Raw genomic sequence first — 5,702 nt, forward strand, 5'->3', positions numbered from 1 at the left:
CCATGCCTGTGACAGAAATAATAATTTTGTAATCTACCCATGGAGAAAGGACTGCTGTGACTTACTTTTTCTCAGACAATCAAAGTGTTCTACAACTGTATTCTGTTCCCTTCCCCTTCCTGGACCTAATCCCCTGCCCCCATCTCCACTCCCTCCCACACCAGTATCACACAGCTCCCATTTATAAGGGGCAGTAAGATGGGGGGGGCATGAGAGAGAGTGAAACTATTTCATCTTCCAAGGGACAAAACCCAGCTGTTATTAACTTTAGCCAACAATCTAAGTTTTGTACAACTGTTCCATCCTCAACCGGGACTTTTCTAACCCATCCCCTCCCTTCTCCCATTTCACACTGCCCCTGGACCATCGCTGCCTGACTGCTGGCCGAGAAATGCAGACGGAGGGGAACTGGGATGTGTCCTTAATAATCTGTTTTTAAGAAATAGCTTTAGCCAAATGCATAATAGTGGTTCATCAGAAATCAATAAACCATTGATTTATAACCGTGTCTTGGTTGGGGACCATTTTGGGGTGGAGCGGCATGGAGGCTGAATGGAGTGGAGGAACGATGGAAGGGTTTTAAAAGGGCACAGAGCATGAAAATGTAATGCCTTCAGCATGGCAGTTCAAACGCAGAGACATAGCAATGCATGGCATATTATCCAGGGAGGAACAGTCAGTGCACAGCACTTCAAATGCCCCAGATCTTTAAATCAGAAATTTAACACCAGAGCAAGAGGGGATATTGGTAGGGAGGGTGGGGGTCCATTCTAAGTTACCAGCCTTGGGGTTCTGGTTCCTGATGTGGCTCGGGTCTCCTCCTCAGGTTCGCTGGGGGGGGGGGTGAGCAGGGGAGGCATGTCCTCAAATGGTTCCCCTGGGTACAGATGCAGAATCACATGCTCCTTGTCCTCTGGGTCTTCCATGGCATTCTTCATGGTCCCTGCTGCCTCCTTGCCCTGGCCTTCAACAGCATCCTATCAGATAATGAGGCTGGCAGGGTTAAAGAGGGGGTCAGAAGCCAATTCAGGGTCTGTATTCAGAGCCTTGATTGAACCTGGTCAAGCTTCTCACAGAAGAGGCATGTCTGATGACCCTTCCCCCCCCCCATGACTGTTCAAGTCTTTTGCCTTCCTGTACAGGAGCTTCAAGTGTTTGATGCTTTCCTGGCACTGGGCCCGAGCCTGCTGAACACCCACTTGATCCAGCCTCCATGAAATTTCCCGGGTAGAGGTGAATGTTCCTGCTGCTCGGAGTGAAGCCATGGAGGACAGCCTTGAACAGCACAGGTGTGATCAGTGGGCCAAGCAGCTGTTCTTGGCACAGGATCCATTGTCACTTGTATTGCTCTACAAAGAGTGCAGCGGAAAGCTGCTCTGACATGATCAGTGCAGTATGCTACTACTGATGAAAATGGGGAGACGGAGACCTTTAAAGATTGGGAAAGACTGAAGAAAACGTTTCGGTGCATTGTTGGAAAGGATGTGCTAGCCCTACTTGCCCTGTACTTGGCTTCAGACACATGCTTCTGGGGTTTAGGTTGGACAATATGACACAACCGTTCACATGAATATATTACAGTCACCATTGTGGACATACCTTTAATGAATGGCTCACAGTGGCAGCACAAAATAAATATACCTCCCTGCACCTACTAAATATTTATTATGAATCAACCCTAATAAAGACCTTAAGATTTGTAAGGTTTTGGGTGGGAAACTCTTAATGCTGTAGATCATGCGTCCTAATGAGAATGATTGTACAAAATGGCATGATAAATCCTCTTAGACAAAAAGTCAGGTGTTCCATGCTTTTAATCCAATTTAGTTTATAGAATGGGAAAGGTTATCCTTTGTCTTTAACAACTTGGGGAAAATAAAATGAATTTTAATTAGGAGATAACTACGGTGAAATTAAAATGAAAGGAAGAAACAATGGCCTGCCAAAGACTAGTAAAACAGAATTCTGATAAATGCATTTCCATTCTCTTACTTGCAAATTAATTTAATGAGTCCAGAGTGTTAATGAAGGATAGATACTAAAAAAACTGTTCTCTTTGAGAAGAGCCTTATGAAAGCATCTAATGCGTGTGTGCAGAACTTTTCCACTGAAGTGACTGGGGTTTTTTCCGCCTTGTAGGCTGTTTCTCTCTCAGGTATTCTAGCATGGACCAACACCTTCCCTGCTTCTTCTTCCCCACAAAATGCTACTTGATCTCCAGGAAACCTCTTGGGGGACAGTACCTTCCCTGGCATGGCTTCCATACCCTCGTGTGGGTAATGTACATCAAACTAGAAGGGGGAACAGAGTATTTGGGGTAGTGGTTGTCACAGGTCTCAGTGCCAGGGAATGATGGGGTGAAGAGCTGCAGCAAGGGGAGGAGAAAGGAGGAAAGAAAGAGAAATAGTATCTGACAGGAGTTCACATTCCTAAGCAGGGCTACAGTCAGACAAACAGAATGAGAATCTTTTTGAGTATATTATTTATACATATATACACCACACATGCACACACACACATACACGCACACATGCATGCACGCACACCGTGGAGCTATGTTAGGGTACATGCTAAGTGCTCTCCACTCATCTCTACAAAAGCCACTGCTTAGCCCTGACCAGGACGGAGACTTGTATTTTGGTTCTGCTTTGAAATCAATACCGTGATGGGATTGCCTGAACTTTAGAAGACTAAGATATTTCTAAAGAGAGATTATGTATATGACATGTCATATATTATTAATTTAGGTGTCTTTCTTTTCAGAGAGGAGAGGGAAGTGGCAGCTGTAGGTCTCCTCCTTCTCTCTCTCTCCTTGGAAGGGAGAGAGAGCTGGGTGTGTGTGTGAGCGGGGAGGTGGGAGACACTAAATATTTTTGAGGAGAAGAGGTAAATAAGGGACTCCCAGATGGGACGTGTTTCCTTCTTCCCTCAGGTGCTGCTGCTGAGCCATCTCCTGCCAGAAATATCAGGACCCTAGAAATTCCCTGCTGTACACCAGATCCTTCTGCTGCTCCCACTTTGGATTGGAGTGCCCGAGGAGCCCTCACTTCACCCCTTTTATAGAATGTGTTGTGTGTCTTGTAGATCTGAGAGATACAAAAACCTCCTTCTCCTTTACTGTTTAAGACACTGCCCTCAATAGGTACCAGTTTTTATGGATTTATACATAGGCGAAGGATACATAGAGTCCAAGTACTTGCTTCTCCATCATAGCATCAACACTGATATGCAAAGCCAGAACACTAGCTCCTGATTTATTAAACAGTGTGGGAAGAGAGAGAACACAACACTCTGTTGAGAGCATATTGATTCAGACAATACATAATTAATACAGATTAAATACAATAATAGAAGAGCACTCATGTTGTGCTCCTTGTGCATGACACACAAAGGCAAACTGAAGACCATCGTAACCTGCTCTGTGGCACCATAAAGATTGAGAAAACTGCTATATATATATATATATATATATATATATATATATATATATATATATATATTTACATAGTGTAAGACCCATACTAATCAAATATGGATCTAAAATAGAGCCCCTTTTTAAAGTATAAAATTACAGGTTGTCCAATTGGGTGACTGAATAGCAACTAGCAGCCGCCTTAGAGAAGCAAAAATAAAGCAGCAAGGAAGAAATAGATCAGGAACTGCTTGGAGCATGGACCATCCCTCTTGGGGCTTAGAAAGCACTCACCCTTCAGTGGGAGGCACTAATACAAATAAATGACCAGCAACAAACAGATATTGTCTTGAAGACTAGTGCCAGCCCATCAGGGACACCAAAATATGGTTTCTGATGTATTTTGATTTCCTTTGGCAAAAATACAGAATTTGGCAATGCCTTTGGCCTCTGTTACATGGTCAGGTGCATTTTAAATTTGTCGAGAAAGACTTTTCATTACAATCAAGATCTAAATAACAACCAACGTGCATCCTCTCTGAGAGCCTGATCCTGAGAGATGATCAGCACCCTAAGTTCTCATGGACTTTACCTTTTCTATTACTATACTGCCATGACTGTACTTGCCCATTTGTTTCACGTCAGCCCTGCTGTTACCAGAAGGCCAGGACTATATAAATAGCACATTGTTTAAAAGTAATGCCTGAAACTGTGTCCTGTGTACACATACGGTGCCAACAAGCACCGACCAGCAGAGAAGCAGTCACAATTACTTCTGATAAAAGATGAAGTAACTAGCAGAGCATTATGGCAACACAGCCCTTGACGACTCTGGTACCGGATGTGCAGCCGGCAGCCTGCCGCTTGACCTGCTATATTAAATGCCTCCACTAGGGGTAGGATTTTACCCCAGTAGGAAGAATATTTTATGCATTTTCAAACTGAAATTTTCATCAAACAGGCTTCAGTTTCTCTTCCTCTCACCATATTTTTAATTAGTAGTGTTCTGCCTTGTCAGTAAGGACAAATCCTACAGTTTGTTAAGATTGTCCCTGCCATCCAAGGATCTCAGCAAACATTAATGGAACAGAACATGTGGTACTGAGAACATAAGCCTCATATATGACTTTGAAGGAATGAAGGAAATAAAATAATTTTGGTAGCTCTGCAGCAAATATACCTAGTGGACATAAAATGCAAGTTGAATTAATTGGGTCCTCAGTTCAAATAAACTGACAAATAATATCAAATCATGTTTATTGCTAATAAATCTTGAGTTAGATTCACCTGGTGTTTGAGATGACCCTAAAATTCACTTCTGGAGTCTGATAAAAGTGGGTAGGGAACAATTTTTTGTCTGACAAGTGGCTTTGATTTATTGATTTATTTTACTTTCTTGATCACATAGGATCACACCCAGGAATTCCTGCATTTAACCTATAACTACTCCAATGGGATCAAGCCCCCTACTTTCTCAAGCAGCCAGAGAAGGAAGTTTTAATTAATACATCAGTGTGTTTCTGTAACATTACTCTTCTATGAACATGAAAATGATGTATTAAAATTAATATTAATCTCCTTGTAGTACAGTGCCCCTCTGTATGGGTAGCCTCTCTCCTTGCAAGTTTATACTAAGGATGGTCTGTGGAAAAACTTGCCATGATGCTAATGTATGCTGCCTATGTTGATCAAAGGAAGTATATAGCTGGATTTATTGAATTTCACATCTGCATACTGGTCCATCATTTAAAGAGGACGTTTTGCATTTTTCCTAATAAAACCTGTATTGCAGAAGCAATGAAATAAACATTTAAACAAGGCAATAACCTGACCCGCCAAAATGAGAAAAGAAGAAACAGAACATGCAGTATATAACCAGTCAAATTCTGCTCTGGACTACAATGGGGCAGTTTCGTTCACAGCAGTGGAGTTGCATCATTTGAACAGAACAATAAGTCCCCCTGTATCTCTGTAATATATGTTCTATTATTTACTTCTAGACAGAGCACCGTTCTGGTCCCCAAATATTAGTTTTGTGCAAACCGAGACCTCCACAACTGAGGAGAACAAAGCCATAAAATGGAATCTGATCAATCAAAGCCTTGCTCTCCTTATTGCAGGAGTCCAGGATGCTTCTGCCTGGAGTTCACACACATCAAAAATACAGCCTCCCCCCAGACAACTTCACCAAGTCCACAACCATTTGATATTACATGTTACTGCCTTGTTTTTAATGCTCCATGGTTTTGCTCCATTCTATCTCTTGGACTGACCTTTCGTATACTCTTTT

At 42.4% G+C, this 5,702-nt stretch overlaps 1 long non-coding RNA gene across 1 annotated transcript; it reads left to right on the forward strand.

The window, feature by feature from the left end:
* The first annotated feature begins 1,115 nt into the window (after positions 1–1,115).
* Positions 1,116–3,443, forward strand: LOC122458030. Its single transcript, XR_006277847.1, has 3 exons — positions 1,116–1,233; positions 2,140–2,272; positions 2,933–3,443. It is a non-coding gene; the product is annotated as an uncharacterized LOC122458030 (long non-coding RNA).
* Positions 3,444–5,702: the final 2,259 nt, after the last annotated feature.

This window comes from Dermochelys coriacea, chromosome 11 (genome assembly GCF_009764565.3).
Source record: "Dermochelys coriacea isolate rDerCor1 chromosome 11, rDerCor1.pri.v4, whole genome shotgun sequence".
Lineage (NCBI taxonomy): Eukaryota > Metazoa > Chordata > Testudines > Dermochelyidae > Dermochelys > Dermochelys coriacea.